The sequence below is a fragment of the Parasteatoda tepidariorum genome, chromosome 1, assembly GCF_982258835.1.
Source record: "Parasteatoda tepidariorum strain Cologne lab strain chromosome 1, Ptep-v5.0, whole genome shotgun sequence".
Classification (NCBI taxonomy): domain Eukaryota; kingdom Metazoa; phylum Arthropoda; class Arachnida; order Araneae; family Theridiidae; genus Parasteatoda; species Parasteatoda tepidariorum.
Window position 1 is genome coordinate 52,096,408 of NC_141755.1, and position 16,797 is coordinate 52,113,204.

The window sequence follows — 16,797 nt, forward strand, 5'->3', positions numbered from 1 at the left end:
AGATAAAAAAAAATTCTTATTTCAAATAAAGAACAATTAAGTTCGAGATCTGCAAGTCAATTAATTTTTATTTGCTTAAAAAATAACATTTGAATAGAAATTATCTTCTGACAAAATATTTAAAGCATTTCAATATGAAAAGAACTAGAAATGAAGAAATATTTTTATATGAGTGTAAATATTTGTTTATCTATAATTAACTAGTAGAATGCATTAATATAATCCAATTAATTTATTTAAAACCTTAAGGTAAACAGTAAATAATTTTAATAAGTAAATATAGTTAATTGAAATAAATCATGAAACAATGATTTAATGTTTTTAAAGTGATAGAGGAAAGAATTTCAATTAGATTAAAATAGTTAATTGTGAAGCAATTTTGTATTACTACACATTTATGTCCTAATCAAAAAGTTTTTGTTAAAGAAAATATAAAATTGGGTCCATAGTTTCAATTATGCTCACATAAATAATACCAAAAAGGTTTTCTCGCTTTTAACAATTTGTACTGGATACATATTAGTGGGTTAATTTTATTAAATGGCATATAAAAAATAATAAAATAAAAATAAAAAAGTTAATAAAAATAATAAAATTAATAAAAATAATAAATTAATAAAATTAATAAAAATAATAAAATTAATAAAAATAATAAAATTAATAAAAATAATAAAATTAATAAAAATAATGAAATTCTAAGAATTGTACTATATTCTATTTAATATTGCTTGAAATAAAACTAAAATCAACAATAGAGAAGCGATTTCGAGAAAGTAAAATCATGCAATCATGGGCTTCGCTGCTCCTCTCAATAATAAGAAATCTCTAAAAGTCCCTCTTAATTTTTCAAACGAATACAGAAAATTTTGGCGAATTATTATAGATTTACATTCCTTAAAGTAAATAAAAAAAGAGATTAAAATAATTCAACTTTTTGATGGCATTCAGCACATTCGAGAATTTTCTTAACTTATGTGTGAAATTTGGAAAACTATTGTGACAGTGTAGTTTAATTTCGTCCTCTTCAGAAATTGGGCCCCTGGGAAGCCCATGCATGTAATTGTTAGAAACTGTTCTATTCGAAATGGTATGGTACTGTTAATTCATGATATTCTAACATTTACTTTAATTCTTTTAAAATTAACTGTTTTCTGGAAATTCGAACTGATATGTCAATATAACTTTGAAAGTTTTTAAAACCACTTGTTCACAAAATACTTTTTATTTGTGTCTTATATCCCCAAATATAAGCGTACAATAAATCAAAGAAATGTAAGTGTATTAAAAAAAGAAAGAAAAAAAAATCGAGAAAAACTGGTATAGTAAAATACATGTAATACTAATAATTACAATTATGTAAGGTACATTCAATATAAAATATTAATGATTCTCTTATGTACTTTTTTTTTTATCATTGAAGATTTCAGGGTATTGTTTGTTAAAATAGCTCACAATTCATCCTAATTTAAATAGAAATAGTGATTATATAGTGATTATATTAAATAGAAATAGTGATTAAATAGAAATATTGCTTATATTATGATTAAATAGAAATAGTTATTATTATAGAAATAGTGATTATATTATGACTAAATAGAAATAGTTATTATAATAAAAATAGTGATTATAATAGAAATAGTGATTATATCATGATTAAATAGAAATAGTGATTATAATAGAAATAGTGATTATATTTTATAGTGATTATATAATTTAAATAGAATTGTGATTTTATAGAAATAGTGATTAGAATGTTTTGCACTTATGTGATCCGTATTTATAATTATTTTGTTTAAATAAAAATGTTTTTCATTTGTTTTTTATTTTTTCATTTTTATTTATTTTTAGAAAGATAGCCCGCAAATCAGGTATACTTTTTATTCTCATAAGCTCTTAAAAAAAAAGTTAAGCAACAAAATATGCACTTATTAATATACATATAGTTTCTTTAAGGGTGTTAAGGTACTCTTATAACAATAAATGTGCCAACAATGAAAACAAAAAAAATTCTAAACGCATGATGAAAGGGAAAAAAGTATCCTCTTTACTCCTCATAACATCATCCTCTCAATTATCCAAAACACGAAAAGAGCTAAAACAATAAAAAGATAGATTGTAGTAAGACAGGTAAAAAAAGAGAGGACATTTCAGAGTTGAAAAGGAGAAAGTTGTCTCTGTCGGGAAACGACACTGTGTTGACACAGTGACGAGTGAATTGTTCCATCATCATAAGTACCCCAGTAAAGGGGAGAAGCTTTTCGGACCACAAAGGAAAAGAAGGAAGAAAACGATGCAATTTGTAAGGTCAGGCACCCTTGGAGACGACCTTGAGATATTTCATTGCCAACAGGTGGTGTGTATGCCTTGCGGGTTGGCAAAAATATTTTGGCTGGTCTAGTTCTATTTTGATTTTCGTTTTCTTTCTTTCTTTCTTTTTTCCTTTTTATTCATTATTATTGGTTTATGTCTCGGGCTGTAGGTTAATGTGTGTGTTCAATATTTTTCCTTGTTGCTGTTTTAATTTACAGAGTCTATAAGAAAAGCAAAGACTATTTTTTTAATAGTGAATGTATTTAACAGTGAATTTAAGAGCCGTGGTGGCACAGCTGTTAGAGCGTTCGCCTTTCCATGAAGTGAACCGGGTTCGAATCCCAGCGATGACTTTTTGATTTAAATTCCACACCGGTCTTGCACCGACCACAGTGTTGATGTAAAATATCTTCAGTTGTATACGGAGTTCAGTTGTATATTCCCTTGCAGTGAGGTTCACAGTGGGAGGTTTTCGTGGTTTTCCTCTCCAAGTGAAGCAAATACGAGTAATTGCCATCGAAAATTCCCTCACGGCGATAATTTTCTACCAATTTTTGATCCAGGATTCACTTGTGTTCTGAATTGGGTTCAAAATTACGAGGCTACGGAGTTGAATATTAGCTGTCGTAAACCCCAAAAAACTGGGTCGGCTGTTCAACGATGGTTATAAAATAAAATAAAATAAAATAATGAATATGAGTAGTGGTGGCTCAGGGGATAGAGCGCTCGCCTCCCAAGGAGGTAACTCGGGCTCGAATCCCAGCGAGAGTTGGTCGTTACGAATTCCGCACCCGGCTTGCACCGACGACAGTGTTGACGTAAAATGTCCTCAATTGTTTACGGAACATGGATTAAAGTCCCCTTGCCGTCAGTGACAGGTTTTCTCGGTTTTCCTCTCCATGTAACGCAAATGCGGGTGTGTTCCACCAAAAAGCCTGGCAAATTTCTTCCAATACTTGATCCAGGAGTTCCCTTGTCTTCTGGATTAGGTTTAAAATTACTAGGCTACGGAGTTGAGCATGGGTAGCTGTCAACTCAAAATTGGGACAGCTGTTCCACGATGGCTATAAAATTATAAAGTAGTGATTATCAGAATCAGAAGAATTCTTTTTATACATCTTAAAAAAAAATTAGTGAAATATTTGCCATTTTTATATGATATGGTTTTAATACTTCGAAATAAATTCATTAAATAACTCACAAACTCACAATTGCAAAAAATAAATTGAAATGTGAATGGAATAACTTTAAAAAAAATATTATTAAATTTATCACTTTTTTTCTACAATTGTAAATGTTAGAATACTGTTTCTTTTTTACGTTTCGGTGATCGTCAGTGATTGAAAATATTTTTTATGTGATGTTTAGTTATAATTTACGATGTGATTTTTTTATGTTGTGATTTATTATGTGGTCAATAAACGTGGTTTAAAAAAAGCTAGTTTTTTTAAGGCAATTTTGAGTAACTGTAAAACTTCTGTAAGCGCTAAATCTAATACTTTGAGCATTTTAATACTATCTTACTTAAATTACAGTAAAATATTAATTTTAATAAATAAATGCTGTGCGCTGGTAAGAAATTAATTTTGATAAGTGTACAAAATTGTCTAAATTGTTTATTGAGAAACAACAATGTAAAAAATTACGGATCAAATTACGACACTAAGGGTATCGGTACTTATTACCGTAAAATTCATATTTATCTGATATACCGTAACGTAAAATTAAAAAATAAAAAAAAAAAATTATATACCGTAATTTTTATAGTAATAGTTATAGTAAAATCACTGAATCACTCTAATTACATAAATATTACTGTAAAAGTTACGATATAGTATTTTACAGTAAAATAGATTTAACAGAGAAATTGATTTTGAGAATGATGCACCCAAAGTGCCGGTACTTTATACCATAATTTGATACGCAATTTTTTTCAGTGAATGTTTGAAAGCTGCGTCACAATTTGAAGCTGCAACTTGGTACAAAAGAGAAACTGTTTACTGTTGTTATTAGTATATATTTGTATGTTAAATTAATAGGATAACTAAATTAATTTTTAAACATTGGGCAGAAAAATTGCCCTCCCCCCCCCGACCCTACAAGGTTAGAAATTTTGAAGCGGAATTAACCATAATATCGTTCAAATTAGTTTCAACTTTATCTTTATCTAATCAACTTTAATCCTATGTTTATCCATACTTCCTAAATTTCATTATACGATACTATGGTTGAATTTTATCATATGATCAATTTTATACCTTAAAAGACTCTAAAAAATTTGCACCGTTTTAAGGTTCTACCTACCAATATTACGGTTCAACGTTTTATTAATTTTTCTAACAGTGAAAGAGGATTAAAAAAGAAACATCAGGGCAAGATTAATTCACAGCAGCGGGAGACTTAGATAAAAAGCTATTATGATTAATGGAACTGTTTATCATGATTTAAAGAAAATACCTTTACCACATTTATCGAAATATTTTTTAAACTACAAATAAAGATGAAAATTTTATTAAGGTTCTAGAATATTCAACAGCTTTAGCTAAACAAAATATTGTTAAGAATCATCCTCTGAGGCACAAAAGGTTTTTCACTTCTTGAATTGATATTTATCAAAGACAATTTATCCCCGAAATCGCAGCATAAATAACTATGAAATCTTTTATGGAAGCACAAATAAAGTCGATTCGAATTATATTTATTTTAAAGCAAGTTTTCGATCAGCTGCAAAATTTTGCATCCAAAACTAATTTATCTCAATCCTAATTTTCTCAAAAACCGTTTTGTTCTTCACAAATAATTAAGAAACAAAGTCCCTTTCAACAATATATAAAGTTGAAACAGAATTAAATATGCGAGATCACTAATTGGAAATTTTCTTTCGAAGTACTTCTAAACCAAATGAATTCATTAAAAATGAATAGAAAAGAGGGGGAAAACTGTATGATAAACAAGCTTCGCCAGGAAGAATAATTATTTAAGCTCGGTTGAATAAGTTTGATTTTAAATAATGATACTTCAAAATATCATTATTCTAATCCATTATAATTAAACTCATTCATATTGGAATTCTTCTCCCATGCATTATTCGGGAGTTAGGGAACAGTTCTTTTTCTTAAAAGTTTTGCAATATGTATTCAATTCTGGAACAGTAAGTAATCAATCACCTATGGAAGAAAATGTCAGCCATTATGTGGAGAAAATTTCAACAAAGCGAATTCCACGAACGAGAGATTTATTGATGGCATAAATTAGATTTTGAAAGTCGTGTTGCCATTTGGAGCTCATAAACTATAATTTAAATTAATTTGAGTTATATTTTATCGTTTGAATCTGCGGTTTAAAAAGTAAATCTGAATTCCGGTACGTTTTAGCCAATTTTATCTTTATTTTTTCAATCGAATGTTCGTTGATGATTTAGTGCTTATTCTTCTTAATGGGGGAAAAAAAGTAATAAATAATTTTTGGTTTTATGATAATAAGATACACGAGTGTTTGTTGCTAAGGCATTTTTTTTAGCAGCAATAATGTTTTGTTATTTTAGAATTAAAGTTTACTTTTTTAACATAATACTAAAGGAAGAGGCAAATTACCTTAAGTTTGAAATAAAGCCACATAGATTTATTGTACAGGGGGAAAAAATGAATTCAGATAATTCATTACCATCAAGCCAGTTATAAATTTTTGCCATTCAAAACTAGAAGCAATTTTTTAATCATTTAAAACTCCTCACTGCCAAAAGTTTGAAGCTTGTGGTATCATAATATTGATCTGCTTTTCTACAATCTTTGGTACAAAGCGGTACCATATTATGCAACTTCTTAAACTTGATTTCGCGATACTATGATCCAATAGGAATGGAAACACAGTTCAGTTTAATAACTTATAAATTGCTGCAAATTTTTTTCTAGTTATGGTTCAAAATATCGACGTGGTTCAATGGTTGTACAACGTTGTTCAACGGATTAAGTAAAAACTAAAATTGCTGTTCCGACTTTCAATAAGGAATTAAATATCAGATAGTTTTTGAGTTAAATTTTTGACAAATGGTTTCTCAATTAAATAAATGCATCTCAAATTGAACTGACTTTAGAATAGGATTCGAAAAACGTTTCTGAAAGTGCGCAAGTTAAAAATATTCTTAAATTTTATACAAAACGATATAATATATTGAATAAAAATATTGTAAAATACTGTATAAAAGAATATCAAAATTTGAAAGGATAAAAATCATTGTTGTAAAAAAGGTTGCTAGGTTCAATAAAGTGGCTATGAGCTACAGAATCATCCTGAATAAGTTTTTCACTACATGGTGTTAAATGCACATTGAACCACATGCGTGAACAGTGTTAGCGTTCAGGTCACCTAGAAAAAGATACATATTGAAGGAAGTATTATTACGAATACTATTTATTATTATGATTTAGTACGAATACATCATTTACTATCATACTTTTAGACACTAATGCTATAAATTATGCAATATAAATAGACATTAATGCTGAGCTTAAAGGTATCGACTGTTATTTGTGATTTCCTAAACTTTGATAAAGCAAAACTATTTTAGAGAGAATAAGAGGAAAAAACGCCGTTGGTCATCACAAGAAGAATTAGAAAATAAAGAAGAAGAGAAAAATGCTTTAAAAAAAGTTGATAAAGGGAAGAGAGGTGAGCGAAGTAGCGGAAAGGAAAGAAAACGAAAAATTAGAAGTATGAAAAAAAAAAAGAGAGAAGAGAATGATAAAGATGCGGATGAATAAGCAGAAGAGGATAATGATTTAGAGGAAGATGGTGAAAAGGAAAAGAGGAGGAAGATGATGAAGAAGAAGTGAAAGAGAAGAAGAGGTGAAAAAAAGAATATACCTCTATTTTCAATGTTATCTTATTTTCATAGCCGATAATCGACAATAAAGGTGTAATGTGATTATTATTATTTTCAAAACATGTCCTTACGTCCACTGCAAAATATCTCAAACAACAAACACTTTGTATTCAACGCTCTTTTTCATAGCGATGTGCCCAAGGTGCCTACTAAATGCACAATATCGATGATGTACTATTTTTTTTCTTCTTTCCAATGCCCACTTGTGTTAACATCCGTCAATTCAGGCATATACAGGGCGATTTTGTTGACCTCTCTTACAGGGGCACCAGATTAGGTGGGCCAACGTCGCTCCCACAGTAAGGACAGATAGTACAGAGAGAAGGAAAGAACATCCATGCCTTGCTCGGGATTCGAACCCAGAACCTTTCTGATGCAAGGACAGTTCCCTGCCCCCTATACAGGCCGGTCTGCTCGATGATGTACTATTGCTTTGTAGATCTCTTCTTAGGGAGTTAGAGCACATCATCAGGATTAAAATTACGTGGGAATCCATATTTGGAATGTCGTCATACGCCACTAGGGATGCTTCCCTATTAAGAAATGTTTCTTCATGTGCTTCTGAACAGGTAATAACAAGGAAGCACTCCAACCCCATACGACATTGCGTGGATTCCTACGCCATTTTAATCCTGATTATGTGCCCTAACTCCCCTGAAAGTTTGTAGCAACATTTACGCTACCCCTCGTTATATATAATAATTTTAAACTTGTACATTTTGACAAAAAATCAACTAAAAATGTCATTTAAAAAAAATCCGGAGCTTAACTAATTAAGCTCCTTAACTTAATCCGGAGCTAAATAACAGATTTGAAATCCTCACGTTTGAATTAGGCAAGTGTTTCCATAAATGTAACAAAAAATGTGTTATTATATCCATTTTTGTGTTTTTTTAATTTGTATTTATTAAGAATCAAGTAAACGGACCTAAATTAGCAATACTAGTGTGATTTCATGAAAAATAATTGTTTAAATTTAATAATAATTTAAATTTTGCTCAACATAGAAAAGTTTTGCTGTGTAAAAAAGTCTACCCAAGAAGTATGCACTAAACTATGCACTAAACTATGCTCAATGCACTAAATTTTTCCCAATACAGTATATATAAAGGTATAAAATAGTTGATGGAATTGGAGTAAGATAATTTTTAGCACAAATATGTAAAATAGTACATTATTTGTAACGTATCTTGATTTCTGTGTAGGCAATAATTTGTTTCTGTGTATTTTGAGGTATTCTAGTGAAATTTACAGAAAACTTGTGAAGTCCATACATGGAAACAATAATAAGAATCAGATTTATGTAAAATATTCAGATCGATGGATATCAGCTTACTTGGAAAGTAAAGGTGGCTTGTGCGCAGTACTGACCATATGACCACAATCTGGCCATTGGTTACGAAATTGTGGTTCTTAAATCTTCATGATCCCCTTGGGTGTTGTGAAAATGTTTTTTTATGTAAAAAATATCACTTTTTAAAGCAGAGCGGCTTATAATTATATTGCTTCAATACTTCTACTTCAGAACCACGGTGGATTTGAGGATAGAGCACTTGCCTTCCAATGAGGTGAACAAGGTTCAAATCCCAGTTGTGGCTGCTTAATGGGAATTCTGCTCCCGGCTTTCACCGGCCACAGTGCTCACAGTAAAATATTTAGAGTGGTAGACGGATCATGGGTCCGCCCCCCTTGCCCTTGGGCTAACCGTGGGAGGTTTTCGCGATTTTCCTCTCTATGTAACGCGACTGCGGGTTACTTGATCCAAGAATTCCCTTATCTACTGGGTTGGGTTCAAACTTATAAGGCGATGGAGTTGAAAATGGATGGTTATAAACCCATAATTGGGTCGGCTGTTCAACGCCGGTTATAATATAAAATAAAATCCTTCTAACTCCGAAAGCAAATCGTTTGCAGTATATTGTCTTCTTTAAAAAGTGTGCTTTTTTTTTACTTTAGAACATTAATTTTATTAAAAACAAAAGGCATGGCCAAAATGTTTGAAGCTTTGACATTATTTAACTTGAATGAAATTGTAACTCTTAATAAATCTAATTTTAATATATTTCTGGCAGGAAATATGTTCGTATTGATTTTTTACATGGTGATAGCTAAATTAATAACAAGATGGTTTTGTTTTATTTCGTCTAAAATAAAGTACAGAACCAGAACATAGTATAAATGTAACAAGTACTTGATCTTTAAAAAAAGAAGTTCCGGCAACTATCTGACAAAAAACGAACATCCATGTAATTGGAAAAAAAAGGAGAAAATTCGAAACCAATCAGAACAACCACTGCTAAAAACAAACGAAACACAACAGCTGTTGCGATTGCGTAAAAATCTACTACCAAAGAGGCTATATTGAGGTGAATTGTGGTCGCCTAATTTTTTTTTCAAATCGTTTTCTTTTTTAAAAAAAAGCAGACGACCAGATGGTTGGATTCATTACTACAACTACAAATACTGGTGCTAATACTACACTTGCGTTGTGTCTTCAGCCGCCTATTATATACAAATTTTTGATGATCATAACCTTTCTTTCTTATATTCGTTATAAAACTATTTATCACTTTTATAAAATAAAACTTCTACTTTTTTACGATTCTACAATTCTAAAGCTGTAATTCGTTATTTCTGACTATCATTTCGAGACGAAACACTTTGATTTTTGACAAAACGAGAAGTCTTAAATATTTTACGAAACTGTTTCCTTTCTAGTGTACCATCTTGGTGCATTCAGGAAGTTCTTTAGCATCTTTCTTTATTTCACTTCGAAACAGCTTGCGCTAAATGGTGGGATGGTATAGGGCTCGCTTATCAAGATTTTATCCTTAGGAATGATTAAGTATTCACTCTTTTTGAATTTTCTGCTGCATTTCTTGCTCAATCGGTTTGTAATAAACTTAATGCTTTTGATGAAATTTGAAGATAGTAATTTCTTAAATATAAAGTATTTTCCTGGATAAGGTTCCCACTAAATTTCAGATCCCAGACTTTTCCAGGTATATCAGGTAAATTTCAATGAAAATCCATGCCGTATTTTATCTATACATATTTTATCTATACATATCAACATTCCATATCTTATCCATCTACCATGTTTTATCTGTTTTTTAGATATAATAAATAAAAAAAATAAAATTTCCTGACAATTCCAAGTTTTCCCTGTCTTGTGGGAGCCCTGTATGAAATGGTTACGTCAATAATGAAGAAAATTTCTTAAATTTTGATTGCCCATTACTTACAGTGATGTCTTTTACTGATTAAATGTGTTCAAAAGAAAAACTCTGCATTTAAAGTTTCTATTTATTAAGATGTATGTCTTATTTATTTATTATTATTTTTTTTTACATTGCAGCCGCCAAAAAGGGCCCAGATAGTGTAATATAATGTAAAATAACATAAGAAGTAATAGATTTTATAAGGCGTTTTCAATTGGATACCTGCAAGCGACGTCATCGTTGGTAAATCGTGGCATTTGTCAGTTCAGAGGCCAATTAGGTTCCACACACACGCTCACACGCGAACTGATCGAAGATTTCTAAAATTAATTGAGAAAAGTCGAATGAGATAGAACTTTACAATCTGCTGCACTGTAAAATATTTCGGTTGAAATTACGGAAAAAAGTACCGGAACTCAGGGTGTCGGTACTGTTTACTATAAAATCCATTTTTACCGAAACATGATACGGAACGAAAAAAACCCCGAAATATCGTGATTTTTAGTGTAATAATTAGTGCAAAATCATTAAATCACTCTAAATAAATACTACTGTAAAAATTACAATACTTTATACCGTAATTTGATGCAGAATTATTTTTACAGTGTCCCAAGTAGCACAGGGATATTGTAACAGCTTTAGTTTACATCGACCGACATTGTCAATATTGGCGTAAATCGAAATTGTGTGTACGATATTGTACGATTCCCGTCGATTTCACATTAAAAATATGTTTGTAAAACTTATCATTTAAAACTTTATTGTGTCCTTAAATCAAAATTAATCATTTAAAAGACAAAAAATTACGTCAAATTGTTATAATTCCAAAAAATAAGTTTGAAATATAAATTTAGAGACGTCCGAACAACCCCGGACAATATTTGATATCAATATTGCAATCGTGTTTTTGTCACGACATCGATTTTTTCTCTAAATACTGAAATCTAAGATCTATACCACTCGGAACCGTAACCATAACCCGTTAAAATGCTGTTTATCATTTACCGCTACACCTGCGATCTATTTATCTTTTGTCTACTTATATTTAAATCTAAATTCGTCTCATAAGATTTATACCTTAGCTCATAATGTAAATGGAATGAAAATTATTTCGATTTAGCGAGCCCGAAAACTCAAACCAGCTGAAGATGAAGGGGAATTAATGCACCTTGTTGAAGTGAACGAATTCTCTGATCTTGGCAGGTATGTGCTATTTTTAATATATATAATTAAATTATATATTGCAAGAATTACATTGATTTCCACCTTTTTCTTGTCCAGGCTGCTTAACTATTTAATTATATCACGTTATTCAATTCTCATATTCACAAACAGTGGCGTAATTTTATAGTATGTTTGGAGATGTTAAGCCTTCTGACATGCTTATGTTTATATTTTTCACACCAGCCAAATTGTACGTTTGATGAAAAATATTTTTTAATACTTGAACTAATTAAAAATTTAAGAGCTAAGTGAGCTAACAAATGGATCATATTTGCATATTTTTTAATTATTAATTTGTCATGGTAGATTGAAATGTTTTTTTTCTTCGAAATTTTAAATTGAAGATTTAGTATGTCTACTAGATTGATTTAATATGTATACTGAAGATTTAATAAGATATCTAATGTTGCTGCTAGTAAGAAGTTTTTTTCTCAACCGTACAAGTTTGCAGTATATATATATATATATGTGTGTGTGTGTTTATGTGTTTAATTATTATTTAATATTATGCTTACTGTATCTAATTAATATATAATGTTTAAATTACAAAAAAAAAAGAATTGAATCATGAAAACTTTATGTCTACATCTTACTTACCGAACCGAGTAGCTCATTAATCAAGTAATTCATAATTTCAGAAGGGGTTTTAACTTACATAAACTGAACTATTAAATTATATCACATTATTCAATTCTGATATTCCCAAAGATCTTGTTTACTTTTATTAGTTCTGTGCACTATAACAATTTGTCTGCTTTTCTCGGACTAAAAAAATGTCTGAAAGATGATGAACTTGTTCAACGTTCCTCCCATTTGCTCGTGCCAAAGAATAGGATATCTCTCCTGATACTATTCTTTGGGTACATATATGTATTTATTAGGGTACATATAGGGTATCAGCACACATAGAAAGTCATGGATTTCTATATTGAACAAAATTTGTCATGATCTTTACTATTCTTTTTTTAAAAATTGCGGATTTAGGTTACCGAAAAATCTTAACTTTAAAAATGGAATCCCCCTAATTTCATAGCGTTCTGAATATCTGAATTTGTAACAAAATATCCAATCTTAATCGTATTTTATTAAAATATAAAATGTTTCAATTGTGTTCTTTAAAATAATTAAGGAAAGAACATCCTTTCTAGAGCGAATAATCTTTTAAAGTGATTTCAGAATCTCATTAATTATTTTATTTGTTTAATTTTTTTTTATTTTAATCAATTTAAAATTCTTGTTTAGGCTTTTTATGTTACAGTTACTTTTAAGAAGAAAAAAAGCAGCCTTAAAAAGCTATATAAAAGTTATTTACTTTTATATTTTTATTCAGCTATTTAAATGCTTTAACTCTTTCTTTACTCAATTTAAGTTTAATATCAATAAATGAGAAGATTTAGAGCCCCGTAGCAGATTTGCAGAGACACAGCAACATTTTCGCTGAACATTACAAAGTTCTTGCAGAAAGATTTTTCTTTTGAAAAAAAAAAAATTACCTTTATTTATTTTTTGACAGAAATTTACCAGTTATATTTGAATCATGCATTTGAATAATAACTTTTTGGCGTGTTCAATATACGCCAATAGTAGCATAAATTGATGGGTTTTTTTCTGTTGTATTTTCGTCAGTTATTGATGTTGATTTTCAAGTGGATTTTAAATATCCCGATAAGCAACCTGAAGAATTTGAATTTTGTATTTGGGTATTTACTTTTTAGGTCAATAATTCTGTCGAATTTTATCAGTTATTGCTATTGATTTCTCCATAGTTTTTAAATCTGATATTTATTATACGATATTTTTATACAACAGCCTAATCAAGAAATGAAACACTCATTTGAGGTGACCAATTCGTGTGAATTTGTTGTCAATCTTTATTTTTCGCCGAGTAATACTGCGGATTTAATAATTTGCAATTTTTTTTTACTGTGATGACAAAAGGCAAAGAAAATAATTCCTATATCCCCCTGCCTCCCAACAAAATGCGAAAATGTTGCATGTAATGTTATAATAAAAATTATACGCTCAATTTAAAAAAAAGTTATACATAGTTTTTTGTTTTAAACACAGTGCTTTTGTTATTTTAAATTAGTAACATAACTGTTTATTTTTGTGAAAAGTATCTTGCAGAAAGATATTAGTGCTAGAGAGTTTTGTCGCAAATAGCTCGAAAAAATTCTGCTTCAAGGATTCAGAGTATAACAGCTTTGGTTATACCTATCATTTCAATTAATGTTATTATAATGCTTTTTTGAATTTATTGTAGTGTTTTTGTTGGATAAAATAGTAACTTCGGTAAATCATGACAACTTCTTGGAATTATTGATGGAAAGTCAGGGATTTGAAAATCTAAAATGTCGCAGATACCATGTACATATCAAAATGAAAAGCAATCCATAGCTGAATATGTCCCAACTTTGCAACATATTTTAACTTATGTGATTCTTAAGTCAAATATGACTGCACAGTCAATAAAACACTTATCACATGATAAGTGTTTTAATGGTATGGGTATTTCTCTGCACACTATTTATACATAGAATTCTTGATAATTGGATTCGTTAACATACAATCTGATATTGCAATGTTTAATATATTTATGCACAGGCCATTGCTTTGGAAGCTTCTCATATACAAAGTAAAGAACTAATGCAAGAACTCTTTTAGAGAATAAAGTGACTGAAATAAGAAATAATATATTATAAAAATGAAAAATGTAGATAATTCCTTTCTTCAGCAATCCTATGCCCGTTTTACTTGTGTGGTCTTAATTGATGATAAAATATGAGGTACATTTTGTAATGGTTATTAAAACATTATATATATATATATCTTTTTTTTCTTTCAGATATGTTATTTTGAAACCATCTGTAAAGGCTATTTATGTTCTTTTACTTCTACACCATCTTGGAATTGGCGATGAGGAAACAGTGTTTTGAAAGCCTCTCAGCTGTTACAAACGCCATCTTAGGTGATTTTATAGACTTAGAATTTTAAAATTTGTAATAAGACTTTACTTTTTCGTGAGTCATTGTCTTGCACTAAAATGGATCAGTTATTCCTTAAATTAACTACCCTGGTCCTTCCTGTTTTATTTTGCTTAGTTTGTATTTTGAACTCTAATACTTTTACAGCATTGTATGTTTCAAAGTTCGAAAGTTAGCCGCTCTTAAGGTTTTGTAATGTTTTTCATGGCATCTTCTTCTAGTTATCAGGGTTTGTTTATTTAAATCAGCTTGATTTAATACATGATTTAAATCAAATGATTTTTTTTTAAAAAAAAAATCATTGATTTTGAAAGTTAAAAAACAGTGTTTTTAAATTATTGATGCTTTTATTATATTTTTTTTCTAGTTTTAAAACTTATTTTAAATAAATTGCTACATTAATTAATTTTAGTTATTGAAATTGCTTTCTTTCTTGGTGTATGTTAAATTCCAACACATTTGAAATTGCATTTTTAAAAAATTGTTTGATTCTTGAGATTGATTGATGGCATTAAATGTACAAATTAAAGTACACATTTAATGCTGTCTTAATATAGACTTGCATAGCTGTAGAGAGTAATTAATAAACAAGAATTTAAAAAAAAATGCAAATAATGTTAATTAAAATTCTACCTTTTGATTAAAAAAGCATGGAATTAAAATCTACATTATATTTTATTAGTGGAAAATGTTTATTTCTAAAGCTATAGTAGAAAGATGGGTTATATTAGAAAGAAATTACCTTAATATGTCAAAAATAGAAGGAAAGAAAAGGGGGCTGATGAATTCAGATGTTTTTTTCCTGATATAGTGTCATTCTTCCCTTTCAAAGTCTATTTGAAGCAGCAGAGTTATTAACTGGTAATTTTTTCTCATAATATGTTTATAGTATCTTTGACATAATCAGATTTTCTATAAAGAGATTTTGTGAAAAAAAATTTCAATGAGTACATAGATTTTTTAAAAAACTTTTTAGCTTAACTTATCTATTTTGATATAAGATTAGAAATTTATTACCACTTAGCAGTACCTTTACAAAATACTTCACTATATCTAAATCAGCACTGTGGTAACCTCATGTTAGATGTGGAATTTGTATTGACTAGCCGGGTTCCAATCCCAGCCGATACTGGGATTGGAACCCAGATCACCTCATCGAAAGGTGACCAAATAATTTTAAAAAAATTATTCGAAGAAAAACTTTTTTCTGTCTATTATATTATTAAACATAATATTTTCCATATGTTATTAACTTACTCGTAAAGGGTCGTAAGGTTCTTACTGTAAACTTACTCATATTCCATATGTTATAAACTTACTGAAAACATAAAAACACTTACTGAAAACATAAAAACTGCTCTGATTCTATACAAAAGAATTGTCAACCTAGGGATTACACTCTAAAAACTGTACCTCTGATTTCAGAGGCACATTTGGATCATTTGTGCCTCTGAATTTTAAGGGCACAACGTACCTTTAAAAATGAAAGGCACAATGTACCTCTGATTTCAGAGGTACATTTGGATCGTTTGTGCCTCTGAATTTTAAGGGCACAACGTACCTTTAAAAATGAAAGGCACAATGTATCTCTGATTTCAGAGGCAAAATCAGATGTACCTCTTAACTTGAAAGGTACACTGTACCTTAGATTTTGCTTTTGTGTACCGCTCATTGAAACAAGCATTTAGTGGTTCCAAAACCTGTTATTTACCAGATTTGAACACATTTTTTTTTTTTACCTATTTGTAATTTGCTTGCACTTCATATAAAAAGGGACTTTCTATTTGGTTTACACTATTACCAAGATATTAATTATAATAATTCTTAATGAAAAATATTTCTCCATTCTTTGAATATTGGCCACTTGAAAGTGATCATTTCAAGGGATTCCATCTAATAGACATAGATCTAATTTTCATAGACAATTATAAAATATGTAAATTTATACCATTTCTTTAATTATGTAGCGTTTAATGATACTTCAACAACTAAAATGGTGCTTTTCTGATCAGATATAGGTACAAAAAGATAATATTTATCTCTGTTAACCCAAGTCAATAATAATTCATGGATTTTTTTTTCAAAAAGCATCCTCAAAATGGAAATTTCTTATAAATTTAGATATTTTTTAAATATTTAGAGATTTAATAAAATAGTTTTATAAGGATCAAAATTA

The 16,797-nt window shown here is 29.4% G+C and overlaps 1 protein-coding gene across 1 annotated transcript in view; it reads right to left on the reverse strand.

Annotated features, from left to right (window-relative positions):
- LOC107452080 (thymocyte selection-associated high mobility group box protein TOX) overlaps positions 1-16,797 on the reverse strand; it is a 215,809-nt gene that overhangs the window by 113,596 nt on the left and 85,416 nt on the right. The window lies entirely within an intron of this gene.